This window comes from Triticum urartu, chromosome 2 (genome assembly GCF_003073215.2).
Source record: "Triticum urartu cultivar G1812 chromosome 2, Tu2.1, whole genome shotgun sequence".
NCBI classification, from domain to species: Eukaryota; Viridiplantae; Streptophyta; class Magnoliopsida; order Poales; family Poaceae; genus Triticum; species Triticum urartu.
The window spans coordinates 747493649-747515575 of NC_053023.1; positions in this window are offsets into that span (position 1 = coordinate 747493649).

Genomic DNA, 21927 nt, shown 5'->3' on the forward strand with positions numbered 1-21927 from the left:
GGTTCAGTAGTATCTTGTTCTGAAGTTTCATGATCATTATCATTAACTTCCTCACTTATTGGTGTAGGTGTCGCAGAAACAGTTTTCTGTGATGTACTACATTCCAACAAGGGAGCAGGTACAGTTACCTCGTCAAGTTCTACTTTCCTCCCACTCACTTCTTTCGAGAGAAACTCCTTCTCAAGAAAGTTTCCGAATTTAGTAACAAAAGTCTTGCCTTCGAATCTGTGATAGAAGGTGTATCCAATAGTTTCCTTTGGATATCCTATGAAGACACATTTCTCCGATTTGGGTTCGAGCTTATCAGGTTGAAGCTTTTTCACATAAGCATCGCAGCCCCAAACTTTCAAAAACGACAACTTTGGTTTCTTGCCAAACCATAGTTCATAAGGCGTCGTCTCAACGGATTTTGATGGTGCCCTATTTAACGTGAATGCGGCCGTCTCTAGAGCGTATCCCCAAAACGATAGCGGTAGATCAGTAAGAGACATCATAGATCGCACCATATCTAGTAAAGTACGATTACGACGTTCGGACACACCATTATGCTGTGGTGTTCTAGGTGGCGTGAGTTGCGAAACTATTCCACAATTTTTCAAATGTACACCAAACTCGTAACTCAAATATTCTCCTCCACGATCGGATCGTAGAAACTTTATTTTCTTGTTACGATGATTTTCAACTTCATTCTGAAATTCTTTGAAATTTTCAAACGTTTCAGACATATGTTTCATTAAGTAGATATACCCATATCTGCTTAAGTCATCTGTGAAGGTGAGAAAATAACGATATCCGCCACGAGCCTCTACATTCATCGGTCCACATACATCTGTATGTATGATTTCCAACAAATATGTTGCTCTCTCCATAGTACCGGAGAACGGTGTTTTAGTCATCTTGCCCATGAGGCACGGTTCGCAAGTACCAAGTGATTCATAATCAAGTGGTTCCAAAAGTCCATCAGTATGGAGTTTCTTCATGCGTTTTACACCGATATGACCTAAACGGCAGTGCCACAAATAAGTTGCACTATCATTATCAACTCTGCATCTTTTGGCTTCTACATTATGAATATGTGTATCACTACTATCGAGATTCAACAAGAATAGACCACTCTTCAAGGGTGCATGACCATAAAAGATATTACTCATATAAATAGAACAACCATTATTCTCTGATTTAAATGAATAACCGTCTCGCATCAAACAAGATCCAGATATAATGTTCATGCTCAACGCTGGCACCAAATAACAATTATTTAGGTCTAATACTAATCCCGAAGGTAGATGTAGAGGTAGGGTGCCGACTGCGATCACATCGACTTTGGAACCGTTTCCCACGCGTATCGTCACCTCGTCCTTAGCCAATCTTCGCTTAATCCGTAGTCCCTGTTTCGAGTTGCAAATATTAGCAACAGAACCAGTATCAAATACCCAGGTGCTACTGCGAGCATTAGTAAGGTACACATCAATAACATGTATATCACATATACCTTTGTTCACCTTGCCATCCTTCTTATCCGCCAAATACTTGGGGCAGTTCCGCTTTCAGTGACCAGTCTGCTTGCAGTAGAAGCACTCAGTTTCAGGCTTAGGTCCAGACTTGGGTTTCTTCTCTTGAGCAGCAACTTGCTTGCTGTTCTTCTTGAAGTTCCCCTTCTTCTTCCCTTTGCCCTTTTTCTTGAAACTAGTGGTCTTGTTGACCATCAACACTTGATGCTCCTTTTTGATTTCTACCTCCGCAGCTTTCAGCATTGCGAAGAGCTCGGGAATAGTCTTATTCATCCCTTGCATATTATAGTTCATCACGAAGCTCTTGTAGCTTCGTGGAAGTGATTGGAGAATTCTGTCAATGACGCAATCATCTGGAAGATTAACTCCTATCTGAATCAAGTGATTATTATACCCAGACATTGTGAGTATATGCCCACTGACAGAACTATTCTCCTCCATCTTGCAGCTATAGAACTTATTGTAGACTTCATATCTCTCAATCTGGGCATTTGCTTGAAATATTAACTTCAACCCCTGGAACATCACATATGCTCCATGACGTTCAAAACTTCGTTGAAGTCCCGATTCTAAGCCGTAAAGCATGGCACACTGAACTATCGAGTAGTCATCAGCTTTGCTCTGCCGGACGTTCATAACATCCGGTGTTGCTCCAGCAGTAGGCCTGGCACCGAGCGGTGCTTCCAGGACGTAATTCTTCTGTGCAGCAATGAGGATAATCCTCAAATTACAGACCCAGTCCGTGTAATTGCTACCATCATCTTTCTACTTTGTTTTCTCAAGGAACGCATTAAAATTCAACGGAACAACAGCATGGGCCATCTATCTACAATCAAACATACATAAGCAAGATACTATCAGGTACTAAGTTCATGATAAATTTAAGTTCAATTAATCAAATTACTTAAAGAACTCCCACTTAGATAGACATCCCTCTAATCCTCTAAGTGATCACGTGATCCAAATCAACTAAACCATGTCCGATCATCACGTGAGACGGAGTAGTTTCATTGGTGAACATCACTATGTTGATCATATCTACTATATGATTCACGCTCGACCTTTCGGTCTCTGTGTTCCGAGGCCATATCTGCATATGCTTGGCTCGTCAAGTATAACCTGAGTATTCCGCGTGTGCAACTGTTTTGCACCCGTTGTATTTGAACGTAGAGCCTATCACACCCGATCATCACGTGGTGTCTCAGCACGAAGAACTTTCGCAACGGTGCATACTCAGGGACAACACTTCTTGATAATTTTAGTGAGAGATCATCTTATAATGCTACCGTCAATCAAAGCAAGATAAGATGCATAAAAGATAAACATGACATGCAATCAATATAAGTGATATGATATGGCCATCATCATCTTGTGCCTGTGATCTCCATCTCCGAAGCACCGTCATGATCACCATCGTCCCCGGCGCGACACCTTGATTTCCATCGTAGCATCGTTGTCGTCTCGCCAATCTTATGCTTCCACGACTATCGCTACCGCTTAGTAATAAAGTAAAGCTTTACAGCGCGATTGCATTGCATACAATAAAGCGACAACCATATGGCTCCTCCCAGTTGCCGATAACTCGGTTACAAAACATGATCATCTCATACAATAAAATTCAGCATCATGTCTTGACCATATCACATCACAACACGCCCTGCAAAAACAAGTTAGACGTCCTCTACTTTGTTGTTGCAAGTTTTACGTGGCTGCTACGGGCTTAAGCAAGAACCAATCTTACATACGCATCAAAACCACAACGATAGTTTGTCAAGTTGGTGTTGTTTTAACCTTCGCAAGGACCGGGCGTAGCCACACTCAGTTCAACTAAAGTTGGAGAAACTGTCACCTGCAAGCCACCTATGTGCAAAGCTCGTTGGGAGAACCGGTCTCGCATAAGCGTACGCGTAATGTCGGTCCGGGCCGCTTCGTCCAACAATACCGCCGAACCAAAGTATGACATGATGGTAAGCAGTATGACTTATATCGCCCACAACTCACTTGTGTTCTACTCGTGCATATAACATCAACACATAAAACCTAGGCTCGGATGCCACTGTAGGGGAACATAGTAATTTCAAAAAATTTCATACGCACACGCAAGATCATGGTGATGTATAGCAACGAGAGGGGAGAGTGTGCTCTACGTACCCTTGTAGATCGACAGCGGAAGCGTTAGCACAACGCGGTTGATGTAGTTGTACGTCTTCACGGCCCGACCGATCAAGCACCGAAACTACGGCACCTCCGAGTTCTAGCACACGTTCAGCTCGATGACGATCCCCGGACTCCGATCCAGCAAAGTGTCGGGGAAGAGTTCCGTCAGCACGACGGCGTGGTGACGATCTTGATGTACTACTGTCGCAGGGCTTCGCCTAAGCACCGCTACAATATTATCGAGGACTATGATGGCAGGGGGCGCCGCACACGGCTAAGAATATGATCACGTGGATCAACTTGTGTGTCTCTGGGGTGCCCTTGCCTCCGTATATAAAGGTTCAAGAGGGGGAGGCTGGCCGGCCACCATAGGGCGCGCCAGGAGGAGTCCTACTCCCTCTGGGAGTAGGACTTCTCCCCAAATCCTAGTTGGAGTAGGATTCGTGAGGTGGAAAAGAGAGAGAGAGAAGGAGGGGGGCGCCGGCCCCCTCTCTCCTTGTCTTATTCGGACTAGGGGGGAGGGGCGCGTGGCCCTAGCCCTGGCCGCCTCTTCTCTTCTTCCACTAAGGCCCATTAAGGCCCATTTAGCTCCTGGGGGGTTCCGTTAACCTCCCGGTACTCCGGTAAAATCCCAATTTCACCCGGAACACTTCCAATATCCAAACATAGGCTTCCAATATATCAATCTTTATGTCTCGACCATTTCAAGACTCCTCGTCATGTCCGTGATCACATCCGGGACTCCGAAAAACCTTCGGTACATCAAAACGTATAAACTCATAATATAACTGTCATCGAAACCTTAAGCGTGCGTACCCTACGGGTTCGAGAACAATGTAGACATGACCGAGACATGTCTCCGGTCAATAACCAATAGCGGGACCTGGATGCCCATATTGGCTCCTACATATTCTACGAAGATCTTTATCGGTCAGACCGCATAACAACATACGTTGTTCCCTTTGTCATCGGTATGTTACTTGCCCGAGATTCGATCGTCGGTATCCAATACCTAGTTCAATCTCGTTACCGGCAAGTCTCTTTACTCGTTCCGTAATACATAATCTCGTAACTAACTCATTAGTTGCATTGCTTGCAAGGCTTAAGTGATGTGCATTACCGAGAGGGCCCAGAGATACCTCTCTGACGATCGGAGTGACAAATCCTAATCTCGAAATACGTCAACCCAACATGTACCTTTGGAGACACCTGTAGAGCACCTTTATAATCACCCAGTTACGTTGTGACGTTTGGTAGCACACAAAGTGTTCCTCCGGCACACGGGAGTTACATAATCTCATAGTCATAGGAACATGTATAAGTCATGAAGAAAGCAATAGCAACATACTAAACGATCGGGTGCTAAGCTAATGGAATGGGTCATGTCAATCAGATCATTCAACTAATGATGTGATCTCGTTAATCAAATAAGAACTCTTTGTCAATGGTTAGGAAACATAACCATCTTTGATTAACGAGCTAGTCAAGTAGAGGCATACTAGTGACACTCTGTTTGTCTATGTATTCACACATGTATTATGTTTCTGGTTAATACAATTCTAGCATGAATAATAAACTTTTATCATGATATAAGGAAATAAATAATAACTTTATTATTGCCTCTAGGGCATATTTCCTTCGGCGACATTGACCTCAACACGGTGCTTTAGTCTTTTGGGGGCCCGATCACACAATTCCCGATGAGATACTTAGGGCTCCCCCTCACGATCGACAGGCTTCGACTAGTTCATCTACAATTCATCCTAGACCGTGTTAGGGCTAGACTCGCTAGCTGGAAAGGGAAAATGCTCTCAATCACCGGGCGCAGGGTTCTCGTCAGATGCGTCCTCACCGCCATGCCAACGTTCGCTCTCACGGCGCTCCACGTCCCCGTGAAGCTGCTGAAAGAAATCCACAAATGTAGACATGGCTTCCTATGGGGCCAAGATCAGGAGCTCTCTAGCGACAGCTGCAAAGTAAACTGGGGACGGGTCTGTTCCCCGATCGAGCATGGAGGGCTTGGCATCCTCGACCTGGCGAAGTTTAGCCGTGGCCTTCGACTGCGCTGGCTGTGGCACGCCTGGAAAAGCCCGGAGCAGCCGTGGGCGGGGACGGAACCGCCTTGTGACGCCTCTGACCATGCCCTCTTCAACGCGGCCACCACGGTGACAATCGGCAATGGTCAGGCGGCTAGTTTCTGGCACTCTGCATGGCTCGACTCGACTCCGCTGAAGCTCCTCCACCCCAGCCTCTACAAGCACACCAGACGAAAGAACAGATCAGTTGCATAAGCCCTCTCTGAAGACCGCTGGATCTCCGACCTGGCGCTGGGCGATGCCAGCTCAATCACACAAGATGTGCTCAGTCTGCATAGGCGGCTGAACCCACACCGTCTCGCTCACCAAGAGGATAGCCAGGACCTGATCAGATGGAAGGTCACAGCCTCCGGACATTACACTGCATGATCGGCCTACTTCGCCCAGTTTCAGGGATCTATGCAATCTCAGTTTCGCGCGCTGATTTGGGACACTTGAGCGCCCGTAAAACTGGAGATCTTCGCCTGGCTGCTTAACCAGGACCGTCTCTAGTGCAATGATATGTTGCAGCGTAGTGATTGGGCCAACAACTACTTCTGTCAGCTTTGCCTCCGAAACCTGGAAAGCTCTGAGCACCTGTTTTGGCATTGCCACTTCGCGGCTGCAACCTGGACTGCTCTTTCCACCTGCAATGCTGCCATGCCCTAGCTCCAGCAACTTGGATCGGCAACCACAACTCTCTGGACAGGATTCAAGCAATTGTCAAAGCTACGCCGTCAAAATCCAGGAAAGCAATAATAGCTCTCGCAATGCTTGCCCTGTGGGAGATCTGGTAGGAGAGGAACCACTGCATTTTTAGGGAAAAAGAGGCCAATGTGGATGACATGTTGCTTGCAATCGGGAGGAGCCTAAACCTCTGGCAACAAGGCAGCGTCAAGTTCATTCAGAGCCCCTTCGGGGACCCCCCAGAAGAATAGACTAGCTACTAGTGCCTTGGGCACTTTGTTTTTCTCCGATTTCTTCTTCTTCTATCCTTGATCTCCGGATCCCCGCCTTCTCATTTTGTCATCTGCTCCCTGCTTAATATCAATGAAACACCAGCCTAGGTTGGTCCTTAAAAAAAATTCCTTAAGTTCGTGAGCGTTCGTTAATGGATTACTATGTGTTACGGCCTATGATATGAGAGTGTGGGTGTAATTTTAATGAAGGAATATGGTGACTAAAGCACAATGTGCTCCAATTTGCTTCTTATGGGTCGGGGTGAATCAATTAGGTTGGGTAGATAGGTTAATGTGCTATGAAATGTTGTCATGTATCATAAGATTATAAATTGTGTCGCACTAATAAACTTAACGAGGTACTCATGAAACTCGTTAGCTCATTTGTTAAGCTCGTTGAGTTTAACGAGCAGAAATCTATGATTGTCTCTTTCCATTAAGAAGCGAGGTATGAGCTATCAAGCGTTCACGAAGCTTGTGAGCTACAAGCTTTTGGTCTAGCCCCAAACACCAACCAAATCGTGGACCGTTAATTGCACTCCTAAACCATACGGCCCCTCCTAGCCAAATAAAGACACTCGAAGGGCATCTTAGATTAGCCTTCTTCTTCCTTGATTATACGCCACTCATCGTAGATTAAAAGTTGCACGGAATAAACAGTAAAAAAACAGAATCTGCAAACGGCCTTGCTATACCAGACTTTGGCGAACGCAATAGCCGTTTTGTCTCGTCTGTTACGAGACAAGGACATGCTCCTGAAATGCTGATGGGGCAGAAGATTAGGCAGCGCTTTTTCTCGCCTTTTTTTTGAAATATCCGTAACTTTATTCATACTCATAACAATTACAGGCACACCAATTTGGACCTAAGATCCAACAAAATACAAATTAACTCCTATGACTAAGAATTACAATGAAATTTCTTGAAAACACCTTCTTTGCGGTATTAATCTATGCTCGTATAAATACTCTAAAGACTTCGGTACATAGGCTGCAATTGGACCGGAGCAACGATGTTGTCACTCTTTTACCGGACGAACATTACCAATAATGGTTTTTAAAAGCGCCTTGAGTCACCCATCCAAAAAGATAGGAAGCCTTGATCGACGAACGTACTTGGGCCGGGGATGATCCCCTAGAAGCGCCGGCCATCGAATCACGATATCTTTACTATAGTGTCGATGAAAGATTTCACCTCCACAAAGAACCAGACAAACAAAAAAAGCTCGACACAACCACATAAACTCATGAGATCCAAATAATCGGATTTGTCGAGAACAGAAAACTCTCTAACCTCATGGCAGTGCCATAAAAATTAGGGAAGCTTATTCTCACAAAACTATGATAAATTGATAATCACTAGACGTTGACTAAAAACATAGAGGTCTTGAAGAACCGAGAGCCCCATCCCTCCTCCCCCTCAGCGACAAGATGGTAGCCGGAGGTGAGAGGACCTAAATTTCTCATATGACGGCGATGGCAACGGCACGTGAAACCCTGCTGAAACTAAGCTCCACTCATTTGTCTCGTCTGTTGTGAGAAACAAAGGCTCGCCTCTTCTGCTTAATACCTGGGCCTGTGCGTCTATTGCTTTGCTTTTTTTCTTTTTTGTTGAATTAATTTTATTTATATTTTTGAAATGGAAAAATATTTTAATTCAATTTTAATAAATGTTCATTGGGCGCCAAACCCGCTCATTTGTCTCGTTTGTTGTGAGACGAAACAAATGTTTGCCTCTTCTGCTTAATACCTGGGCCTGTCAATGTCTTGTTTTGCTGGGTTTTTCTTTCTTTTTTGTTGAATTAATTTTATTGAAATATTTGAAATGGAAAAATATTGTACTTCAATTTTAATAAACGTTCATCAGGCGCCAAACCCGCTCCTTTGTCTCATCTGTTGTGAGACAAAAAAAAAGGTTTGCCTCTTCTACTTAATACCCGGGCCTATCCATGTCTTGTTTTGATGGGTTTTTTCTTTTTTGTTGAATTAATTTTATTTATATTTTTGAATTGGAAAAGTCTTTTACTTAAAGTTTAATAAATTTTCATCGGGCATTAAAGAATGTTCGTACTGTGTAAAAAAAAGCTCGCGCAACTTTAGAATATGCTGATAGCATTCAAAGAAAGTTTTTGTGATATTTAAAAAATGTGCGTGCGTTTAAAAAATCTGTTTGTCACGTTTTTAAAATATTAATACAATATATAAAAAAATCACATAATTTGTAAAAAAAAATTCATTCAAAAGAAAATACTCACGTGTCTTGAAAAAATATTTGTGGCATTAAAAATATGTTTATACCACCATGTAAAGCAATGTTCATGTAATAAGTTTTAAAAAGGTTTCATATACGATTCAAAAAATGTACGTGACAGTTGTACTCTTGCATACACAGTATATAGAAAACGAAACGAAGAATCGAATCGCACGGTCTAGTGAGTTAGCATGACACGTACGGTGCATGGGAGGGGACGCGACGGGACGGCAGCCCTCTCTTGGGGCACGTACGAACGTGTTTGTTCTGCTGTCCGCCTTCATATGTGCTCACATAGTCGTGTCTTTTCCCAGTGCAACTCATTGTAGATGACGACGACACGACGACGACCGGTGCAGATGCAGTGCCGGCCGCGTCCGGGTCGTGCCCATACCCACCTCCTGCGCGGTACGACGTGCCGGTGCGGAAGGGTCTATCTATCTGAGCGAACAGCGGCATCTGTGCGTGCGAGCCAGTAGAGGCCTTTGCCGTTTCTGCACGCGACGTCAGCCGGCCGGCCATGCATGGACCCCGGTCAACGTTGAACATACAGCCGGCCGGCCACCCGCCGACCTGCGTACGTGCTACCGGCCGGTCACGGTCAGCAGCGCCTCATGCTACTGGCCGTGCAGGTATCGCACATATCGAGGTGAGCTCCGGTGTGCCACAGGCACATTTTTCACTGGAAGCAACATGCATGGTACCGGTGCACTGTTAATAATAGTGATATTTTGGACAGCATAATCAACGGCCAACGATGTACACCATAGTGTCTACAAACCCAGCACAATTTCAAACCCTACCAGCCTTTTGTTTTTTGGATGACTAGTAAGATGCACCGTGCACCAAGATGCATTTTTTTTTATAAAACACTTGTTGTGATTGACTCATGCAAGAGTAATCTCATGTGTAAAAATTAAGGATATCTCGAGAAAAATGAGAGATAAGGTGAGGAGGAGTGGGGCGTGGTATTGATTGGTGGTCAGACTGAGTGGAGGCATATGGGATGGATGACGCCGGCAGCGGCCGCCATGCCAGATTGTTCCATAAACTCCCTTTTCTAATTGTTCAACAATAAGGTTGTGGGAGATAAGGATGAACGAGAGGACTTATCTGCAAATGTGAAAAAGGTGTGGGTATCTTTTTATAAAATTGTCATAGTTTGCTTTCTATCCGTCATTCGTGTCTATGAGACGGAATGTCGACGGCTGTCAAGGCCTGGCCCGAACCAGGTTGATCGGAGGGTTGTGCCGATTCGGCCCATGCCACACGCTCCACTACTTATTCCTGCCCTAGCCGCCACCCCTCTCAAGGAGAGGAGAGGAGAAACCCGCGCCGCGCCGTTATTTCCCGCACAATGGCGTGCCGGTCCCCCGCGCGGCCTCGGCGCCGTCTCCTCCCCTCCAGGCTCCATCGAATCCAAGCTGCTAAGGTATTCCTCTGCTCTTCTGCATTGGGGTTGCCATGAAGCGACCTAGACTAGATCTTGAAGCTTGTTTCCCTTGATTTTGTTTGCTCTCGGTGCATGGCAGTGACCTACTTGTCGTCTGAGCTTCCCTTGTTGCTTGCCCTTAGATCTACCTTCCCCTCCAATTGCAGGTAGCACAACAAGACGCCCCTCTCTGAGCTCCTTCCTGGAAGACTGCTCTTCTTTTGTTTGCTCTGAGGTGCATCTGCAGGGATGGATCGACAATAATAGTAAGCTTATTACTGTTCTTGTTTTGTACTTGCTTTACCTAGCCTTTTGTATACGAAAGCCCCATTGCTGCGGCTCAAAGTCTGTTTGTGCCTTTTGTTGTCCGGTGTTCAATATTTTAAACATATATAGCAGTAATAATGAACTGTTGCTGAGATTTCCTAAAATATTAGTTCGATCCATATATATTCACCATTTCCCCTGATTTGTCCATGCTCTTTTTAAGGGGACCACCTGTCCATTTCTTTGAGACTTGGTTTCTTCTGCGTCACTTTCCATTCTCATGGATGTGGATCTGGTTGTAGGTTTGCGTATCTTAACCAATGTTAGATTCTATGTCGTGCCAACTTTAACACTGTTTGTTTTTGCTGCTTCAGTTTGAGGCTATTCGTCCAAAATTCCCTGCAAGCATGACTAGGAAATAAGAGCAAGGCCCTGAGTTATTTAATATTTTCAATTGCATAGATGTTCTTCTCATTGCTTTCAGCCATTGCTTTTGTACACAATGTCCAAATGCCGCTGCACTGTAAATGAATATGTTCCTTGAATCAATTTTTTTGTATTTTAACTTTGTAGGGTTGTATCCAAATATTTGTTTTTTGAGTTTTCTATTAAAATTATAGCCATGTGAAACAGACATTTAGAAAAGTATCCGTTGGTGGTTCCCCCTGATTGGGTGCCTGTGTATTTGACCTACTTGTTATTGTTTTGTTTTTGCTACTAATTAACTGTCATTAATCGCAGGGCTTCTGTTTGGTCCTTTGCCTTGTTGCAACCATAGCTTGAAGCCTAGCCTATTTTTCTGTCCCCATACCTGTCCTCCTTTGAAGGTGGGCTTATTCCTTTTCTGGGGCTTGGCTTCTTTGGAATTAACTTGTGTTTTTATCCTTTGAAGGTTGATGGGAGGGTTGTGCCGATCCGGCCTATGCTTTACTTGTGTTTTTGTTGTTCCAATTTAGGCGCAGTCTGCTTATCGTTGTTATTTCGGAAATGAGCCCGAAGCAGGACGATTAACTTATTATGCCATTTTATTCTAAACATTTTTATCATTTGTAGTTAAGACTCGTTTTCTGTATAAATAATTTTAACTAGTATGGTTTTTTATTAAATTTAGCAAAAGTAATTGTTGAGGGGTAGAAAAACTAAACACATAGTAATATATATATATATATTAAAATACAATACTTTAACTATGTAATTTTATCATTGATATGATCAATTACACCTATAATAAATATAAGGGATCAAAAATATAAACCATTCATTGTAAAAATGACATTAGTTAGTTTTTGAGATAATGCCTCATGAAAATAATTGGCTAAAACTTTCATGTTTTTATATAGTGGAAAAGGAAGAAGGTGTATTTGTAAATTATTTTATGTCACTTAGATGAATTAAAATTATATGTAAAGGCTTTGTATCTATTTTGGTTTACTTAAATATCATGCCTTAGAACTCTAAAGATGATAGAGGTTTCTAGAGTGTATGCTTGTCTACTCTAGGTGTAAGAAATATCAATGATACTATTTAGTGCATTAAACAGAAAATACTAGTATATGAAAATATGATTATTTTTCCTCCAATCTTTCTGTGTTTGCTTGTTTACTTTTTCTGTTGTGAGCAACTATGTTTTCATGTTCTTAGGTTGACAGAAGGTTAACATTGCATTGCTCGTTACAAACTGTAACGCGTGTTGAGATTCTGTGGGTAAGAGTTTGTATTATGCAACAAGCTTTCCATCATTGAGAAACCAAGATATTGTTGGGGAACGTAGTAATTTCAAAAAAATTCCTACGCACATGCAAGATCATGGTGATGCATAGCAACGAGGGGGAGAGCATGATCTACATACCCTTGTAGATCGCAACGGAAGCGTTGACACAACGTAGAGGAAGTAGTCATACATCTTCTTCCCGGTCCGATCGATCCAAGCACCGTTACTCCAGCGCCTCCGAGTTCTTAGCACACATACAGCTCGATGACGATCCCCGGGCTCCGATCCAGCAAAGCTTCGGGGAGGAGTTCCATCAGCACGACGGCGTGGTGACGATCTTGATGTTCTACCGACGCAGGGCTTCGCCTAAGCACTACAACGATATGATCGAGGTGGAAGATGGTGGCAGGGGGCACCGCACACGGCTAAGGAACGATCTGAAAGATCAACTTGTGTGTCTAGAGGTGCCCTCCTGCACCCGTATATAAAGGATCCAAGGGGGAGGGGTTCGGCCGGCCCTATGGTGGCGCAGGAGGAGTCCTACTCCTACCGGGAGTAGGACTCCCCCCCCTTTCCTAGTCCAAGTAGGATTGGTGGAGAAGAGAGGGAAAGAGGGGGGCGCCGCCCCTCCCTCCTAGTCCAGTTCGGACTAGGGGGGGAGGGGGCGCGCGGCCTGCCCTGGCAGCCTCTCCCACTTCTCCACTTTAGGCCCATAAGGCCCATTAACCCCCCGGGGGGTTCCGGTAACCCCCCGGTGCTCCGGTTTTATCCGATACTCTTCCGGAACCCTTCCGGTGTCCGAATATAGTCATCCAATATATCAATCTTTATGTCTCGACCATTTCGAGACTCCTCGTCATGTCCGTGATCACATCTGGGACTCCGAACTATCTTCGGTACATCAAAATGCATAAACTCATAATAACTGTCATCGTAACGTTAAGCGTGCGGACCCTACGGTTCGAGAACAATGTAGACATGACCGAGACACGTCTCCGGTCAATAACCAATAGCGGGACCTGGATGCCCATATTGGCTCCTACATATTCTACGAAGATCTTTTATCGGTCAGACCGCATAACAACATACGTTGTTCCCTTTGTCATCGGTATGTTACTTGCCCGAGATTCGATCGTCGGTATGCAATACCTAGTTCAATCTCGTACCCGGCAAGTCTCTTTACTTGTTCTGTAATACATCATCTCGCAACTAACTCATTAGTCGCAATGCTTGCAAGGCTTATGTGATGTGCATTACCGAGAGGGCCCAGAGATACCTCTCCGACAATCGGAGTGACAAATCCTAATCTCGAAATACGCAAACCCAACATCTACCTTTGGAGACACCTGTAGAGCTCCTTTATAATCACCCAGTTACGTTGTGACGTTTGGTAGCACACAAAGTGTTCCTCCGGTAAACGGGAGTTGCATAATCTCATAGTCATAGGAACATGTATAAGTCATGAAGAAAGCAATAGCAACATACTAAACGATCGGGTGCTAAGCTAATGAAATGGGTCATGTCAATCAGATCATTCAACTAATGATGTGACCTCGTTAATCAAATAACAACACCTTGCTTATGGTTAGGAAACATAAGCATCTTTGATTAACGAGCTAGTCAAGTAGAGGCATACTAGTGACACTAAGTTTGTCTATGTATTCACACATGTATTATGTTTCCGGTTAATACAATTCTAGCATGAATAATAAACATTTGTCATGATATAAGGAATAATAACTTTATTATTGCCTCTAGGGCATATTTCCTTCAGTCTCCCATTTGCACTAGAGTCAATAATCTAGATTACACAGTAATGATTCTAACACCCATGGAGCCTTGTTGCTGATCATGTTTTGCTCGTGGAAGAGGCTTAGTCAATGGGTCTACAACATTCAGATCCGTATGTATCTTGCAAATCTCTATGTCTCCCACCTGGACTAGATCCCCGATGGAATTGAAGCGTCTCTTGATGTGCTTGGTCCTCTTGTGAAATCTGGATTCCTTTGCCAAGGCAATTGCACCAGTATTGTCGCAAAAGATTTTCATTGGACCCAATGCACTAGGTATGACACCTAGATCGGATATGAACTCCTTCATCCAGACTCCTTCGTTCGCTGCTTCCGAAGCAGCTATGTACTCCGGTTCACATGTAGATCGCGCTACGACGCTTTGTTTAGAACTGCACCAACTGATAGTTCCATCGTTTAATATAAACACGTATCCGGTTTGCGATTTAGAATCGTCCGGATCAGTGTCAAAGCTTGCATCAACGTAACCTCTTACGGTGAGCTCTTTGTCACCTCCATATACGAGAAACATATCCTTAGTCCTTTTCAGGTATTTCAGGATGTTCTTGACCGCTGTCCAGTGATCCACTCCTGGATTACTTTGGTACCTCCCTGCTAAACTTATAGCAAGGCACACATCAGGTCTGGTACACAACATTGCATACATGATAGAGCCTATGGCTGAAGCATAGGGAACATCTTTCATTTTCTCTCTATCTTATGCAGTGGTCGGGCATTGAGTCTGACTCAACTTCACACCTTGTAACACAGGCAAGAACCCTTTCTTTGCTTGATCCATTTTGAACTTCTTCAAAATCTTGTCAAGGTATGTGCTTTGTGAAAGTCCAATTAAGCGTCTTGATCTATCTCTATAGATCTTTATGCCTAATATGTAAGCAGCTTCACCGAGGACTTTCATTGAAAAACTCTTATTCAAGTATCCCTTTATGCTATCCAAAAATTATATATCATTTCCAATCAGCAATATGTCATCCACATATAATATCAGAAATGCTACAGAGCTCCCACTCACTTTCTTGTAAATACAGGCTTCTCCGAAAGTCTGTATAAAACCAAATGCTTTAATCACACTATCAAAGCGTTTATTCCAACTCCGAGAGGCTTGCACCAGTCCATAAATGGATCGCTGGAGCTTGCACACTTTGTTAGCTCCCTTTGGATCGACAAAACCTTCCGGTTGCATCATATACAACTCTTCTTCCAGAAATCCATTCAGGAATGCAGTTTTGACATCCATTTGCCAAATTTCATAATCATAAAACGCGGCAATTGCTAACATGATTCGGACAGACTTAAGCATCGCTACGGGTGAGAAGGTCTCATCGTAGTCAATCCCTTGAACTTGTCGAAAACCTTTTGCGACAAGTCGAGCTTTATAGATAGTAACATTATCGTCAGCGTCAGTCTTTTTCTTGAAGATCCATTTATTCTCAATTGCTTGCCGATCATCGGGCAAGTCAACCAAAGTCCATACTTTGTTCTCATACATGGATACCATCTCAGATTTCATGGCTTCAAGCCACTTTGCGGAATCTAGGCACACCATCGCTTCTTCATAGTTCGTAGGTTCATCATGATCTAGTAGCATGACTTCCAGAACTGGATTACCGTACCACTCTGGCGCGGATCTTACTCTGGTTGATCTACGAGGTTCAGTAGTATCTTGTTCTGAAGTTTCATGATCATTATCATTAACTTCCTCACTTATTGGTGTAGGTGTCGCAGAAACAGTTTTCTGTGATGTACTACATTCCAACAAGGGAGCAGGTACAGTTACCTCGTCAAGTTCTACTTTCCTCCCACTCACTTCTTTCGAGAGAAACTCCTTCTCAAGAAAGTTTCCGAATTTAGTAACAAAAGTCTTGCCTTCGAATCTGTGATAGAAGGTGTATCCAATAGTTTCCTTTGGATATCCTATGAAGACACATTTCTCCGATTTGGGTTCGAGCTTATCAGGTTGAAGCTTTTTCACATAAGCATCGCAGCCCCAAACTTTCAAAAACGACAACTTTGGTTTCTTGCCAAACCATAGTTCATAAGGCGTCGTCTCAACGGATTTTGATGGTGCCCTATTTAACGTGAATGCGGCCGTCTCTAGAGCGTATCCCCAAAACGATAGCGGTAGATCAGTAAGAGACATCATAGATCGCACCATATCTAGTAAAGTACGATTACGACGTTCGGACACACCATTATGCTGTGGTGTTCTAGGTGGCGTGAGTTGCGAAACTATTCCACAATTTTTCAAATGTACACCAAACTCGTAACTCAAATATTCTCCTCCACGATCGGATCGTAGAAACTTTATTTTCTTGTTACGATGATTTTCAACTTCATTCTGAAATTCTTTGAAATTTTCAAACGTTTCAGACATATGTTTCATTAAGTAGATATACCCATATCTGCTTAAGTCATCTGTGAAGGTGAGAAAATAACGATATCCGCCACGAGCCTCTACATTCATCGGTCCACATACATCTGTATGTATGATTTCCAACAAATATGTTGCTCTCTCCATAGTACCGGAGAACGGTGTTTTAGTCATCTTGCCCATGAGGCACGGTTCGCAAGTACCAAGTGATTCATAATCAAGTGGTTCCAAAAGTCCATCAGTATGGAGTTTCTTCATGCGTTTTACACCGATATGACCTAAACGGCAGTGCCACAAATAAGTTGCACTATCATTATCAACTCTGCATCTTTTGGCTTCTACATTATGAATATGTGTATCACTACTATCGAGATTCAACAAGAATAGACCACTCTTCAAGGGTGCATGACCATAAAAGATATTACTCATATAAATAGAACAACCATTATTCTCTGATTTAAATGAATAACCGTCTCGCATCAAACAAGATCCAGATATAATGTTCATGCTCAACGCTGGCACCAAATAACAATTATTTAGGTCTAATACTAATCCCGAAGGTAGATGTAGAGGTAGGGTGCCGACTGCGATCACATCGACTTTGGAACCGTTTCCCACGCGTATCGTCACCTCGTCCTTAGCCAATCTTCGCTTAATCCGTAGTCCCTGTTTCGAGTTGCAAATATTAGCAACAGAACCAGTATCAAATACCCAGGTGCTACTGCGAGCATTAGTAAGGTACACATCAATAACATGTATATCACATATACCTTTGTTCACCTTGCCATCCTTCTTATCCGCCAAATACTTGGGGTAGTTCCGCTTTCAGTGACCAGTCTACTTGCAGTAGAAGCACTCAGTTTCAGGCTTAGGTCCAGACTTGGGTTTCTTCTCTTGAGCAGCAACTTGTTTGCCGTTCTTCTTGAAGTTCCCCTTCTTCTTCCCTTTGCCCTTTTTCTTGAAACTAGTGGTTTTGTTAACCATCAACACTTGATGCTCCTTCTTGATTTCTACCTCCGCAGCTTTCAGCATTGCGAAGAGCTCGGGAATAGTCTTGTTCATCCCTTGCATATTATAGTTCATCACGAAGCTCTTGTAGCTTGGTGGTAGTGATTGGAGAATTCTGTCAATGACGCAATCATCTGGAAGATTAACTCCCATCTGAATCAAGTGATTATTATACCCAGACATTTTGAGTATATGCTCACTGACAGAACTGTTCTCCTCCATCTTGCAGCTATAGAACTTATTGGAGACTTCATATCTCTCAATCCGGGCATTTGCTTGAAATATTAACTTCAACTCCTGAAACATCTCATATGCTCCATGACGTTCAAAACGTCGTTGAAGTCCCGATTCTAAGCCGTAAAGCATGGCACACTGAACTATCGAGTAGTCATCAGCTTTGCTCTGCCAGACGTTCATAACATCTGGTGTTGCTCCAGCAGCAGGCCTGGCACCCAATGGTGCTTCCAGGACGTAATTCTTTTGAGCAGCAATAAGGATAATCCTCAAGTTACGGACCCAGTCCGTGTAATTGCTACCATCATCTTTCAACTTTGCTTTCTCAATGAATGCATTAAAATTCAATGGAACAACAGCACGAGCCATCTATCTACAATCAAACATAAACAAGCAAGATACTATCAAGTACTAAGTTCATGATAAGTTTAAGTTCAATTAATCAAATTACTTAAGAACTCCCACTTAGATAGACATCCCTCTAATCCTCTAAGTGATCACGTGATCCAAATCAACTAAACCATGTCCGATCATCACGTGAGATGGAGTAGTTTCATTGGTGAACATCACTATGTTGATCATATCTACTATATGATTCACGCTCGACCTTTCGGTCTCCGTGTTCCGAGGCCATATCTGTATATGCTTGGCTCGTCAAGTATAACCTGATTATTCCGCGTGTGCAACTGTTTTGCACCCGTTGTATTTGAACGTAGAGCCTATCACACCCGATCATCACGTGGTGTCTCAGCACGAAGAACTTTCGCAACGGTGCATACTCAGGGAGAACACTTCTTGATAATTTAGTGAGAGATCATCTTATAATGCTACCGTCAATCAAAGCAAGATAAGATGCATAAAAGATAAACATCACATGCAATCAATATAAGTGATATGATATGGCCATCATCATCTTGTGCCTGTGATCTCCATCTCCGAAGCACCGTCATGATCACCATCGTCACCGGCGCGACACCTTGATCTCCATCGTAGCATCGTTGTCGTCTCGCCAATCTTATGCTTCCATGACTATCGCTACCGCTTAGTGATAAAGTAAAGCATTACATCGCGATTGCATTGCATACAATAAAGCGACAACCATATGGCTCCTGCCAGTTGCCGATAACTCGGTTACAAAACATGATCATCTCATACAATAAAATTTAGCATCATGTCTTGACCATATCACATCACAACATGCCCTGCAAAAACAAGTTAGACGTCCTCTACTTTGTTGTTGCAAGTTTTACGTGGCTGCTACGGGCTTAAGCAAGAACCAATCTCACATACGCATCAAAACCACAACGATAGTTTGTCAAATAGACTCGTTTTAACCTTCGCAAGGACCGGGCGTAGCCACACTCAGTTCAACTAAAGTTGGAGAAACAGTCACCCGCAAGCCACCTATGTGCAAAGCACGTCGGGAGAACCGGTCTCGCATAAGCGTACGCGTAATGTCGGTCCGGGCCGCCTCGTCCAACAATACCGCCGAACCAAAGTATGACATGATGGTAAGCAGTATGACTTATATCGCCCACAACTCACTTGTGTTCTACTCGTGCAAATAACATCAACCATAAAACCTGGCTCGGATACCACTGTAGGGGAACATAGTAATTTCAAAAATTTCATACGCACACGCAAGATCATGGTGATGCACAGCAACGAGAGGGGAGAGTGTGTCTACGTACCCACGCAGACCGACAACGGAAGCGTTAACACAACGCAGAGGAAGTAGTCATACGTCTTCACGACCCGACCGATCAAGCACCGAAACTACGGCACCTCCGAGTTCTAGCACACGTACAGCTCGATGACAATCCCCGGACTCCGATCCAGCAAAGCGTCGGGGAAGAGTTCCGTCAGCACGACGGCGTGGTGACGATCTTGATGTACTACCGACGCAGGGCTTCGCCTAAGCACCACAACAATATGATCGAGGAATATGATGGCAGGGGGCACCGCACACGGCTAAGAAACGATCACAAGGATCAACTTGTGTGTCTAGAGGTGCCCCTGCCTCCGTATATAAAGGAGCAAAGGGGGAGGCGGCCGCCACCAGAGGGCGCGCAGGAGGAGTCCTACTCCTCTGGGAGTAGGACTCCCCCCCAAATCCTAGTTGGACTAGGATTCCCGAGGGGGAAAGAGAGAGAGGGGGCCGGCCACCTCTCCTAGTCCTAATAGGACTAGGGGGGAGGGGCACGCGGCCACCCTGGCCGCCCCTTCTCCTTTCCACTAAAGCCCATTAAGGCCCATATAGCTCCCGGGGGGTTCCGGTAACCTCCCGGTACTCCGGTAAAATCCCAATTTCACCCGGAACACTTCCAATATCCAAACATAGGCTTCCAATATATCAATCTTTATGTCTCGACCATTTCAAGACTCCTCGTCATGTCCGTGATCACATCCGGGACTCCGAAAAAACTTCAGTACATCAAAACGCATAAACTCATAATAACTGTCATCGAAACCTTAAGCGTGCGGACCCTACGGTTCGAGAACAATGTAGACATGACCGAGACACATCTCCAGTCAATAACCAATAGCGGGACCTGGATGCCCATATTGGCTCCTACATATTCTACGAAGATCTTTATCGGTCAGACCACATAACAACATACGTTGTTCCCTTTGTCACCGGTATGTTACTTGCCCGAGATTCGATCGTCGGTATCCAATACCTAGTTCAATCTCGTTACCGACAAGTCTCTTTACTCGTTCCGTAATACATAATCTCGCAACTAACTCATTAGTCGCAATGCTTGCAAGGCTTAAGTGATGTGCATTACCGAGAGGGCCCAGAGATACCTCTCCGACAATCGGAGTGACAAATCCTAATCTCGAAATACGCCAACCCAACATCTACCTTTGGAGACACCTATAGAGCACCTTTATAATCACCCAGTTACGTTGTGACATTTGGTAGCACACAAAGTGTTCCTCCGGCAAACGGGAGTTACATAATCTCATAGTCATAGGAACATGTATAAGTCATGAAGAAAGCAATAGCAACATACTAAACGATCGGGTGCTAAGCTAATGAAATGGGTCATGTCAATCAGATCATTCAACTAATGATGTGACCTCGTTAATCAAATAACAACACCTTGTCATGGTTAGGAAACATAACCATCTTTGATTAACGAGCTAGTCAAGTAGAGGCATACTAGTGACACTCTGTTTGTCTATGTATTCACACATGTATTATGTTTCTGGTTAATACAATTCTAGCATGAATAATAAACTTTTATCATGATATAAGGAAATAAATAATAACTTTATTATTGCCTCTAGGGCATATTTCCTTCGGCGACATTGACCTCAACACGGTGCTTTAGTCTTTTGGGGGCCCGATCACACAATTCCCGATGAGATACTTAGGGCTCCCCCTCACGATCGACAGGCTTCGACTAGTTCATCTACAATTCATCCTAGACCGTGTTAGGGCTAGACTCGCTAGCTGGAAAGGGAAAATGCTCTCAATCACCGGGCGCAGGGTTCTCGTCAGATGCGTCCTCACCGCCATGCCAACGTTCGCTCTCACGGCGCTCCACGTCCCCGTGAAGCTGCTGAAAGAAATCCACAAATGTAGACATGGCTTCCTATGGGGCCAAGATCAGGAGCTCTCTAGCGACAGCTGCAAAGTAAACTGGGGACGGGTCTGTTCCCCGATCGAGCATGGAGGGCTTGGCATCCTCGACCTGGCGAAGTTTAGCCGTGGCCTTCGACTGCGCTGGCTGTGGCACGCCTGGAAAAGCCCGGAGCAGCCGTGGGCGGGGACGGAACCGCCTTGTGACGCCTCTGACCATGCCCTCTTCAACGCGGCCACCACGGTGACAATCGGCAATGGTCAGGCGGCTAGTTTCTGGCACTCTGCATGGCTCGACTCGACTCCGCTGAAGCTCCTCCACCCCAGCCTCTACAAGCACACCAGACGAAAGAACAGATCAGTTGCATAAGCCCTCTCTGAAGACCGCTGGATCTCCGACCTGGCGCTGGGCGATGCCAGCTCAATCACACAAGATGTGCTCAGTCTGCATAGGCGGCTGAACCCACACCGTCTCGCTCACCAAGAGGATAGCCAGGACCTGATCAGATGGAAGGTCACAGCCTCCGGACATTACACTGCATGATCGGCCTA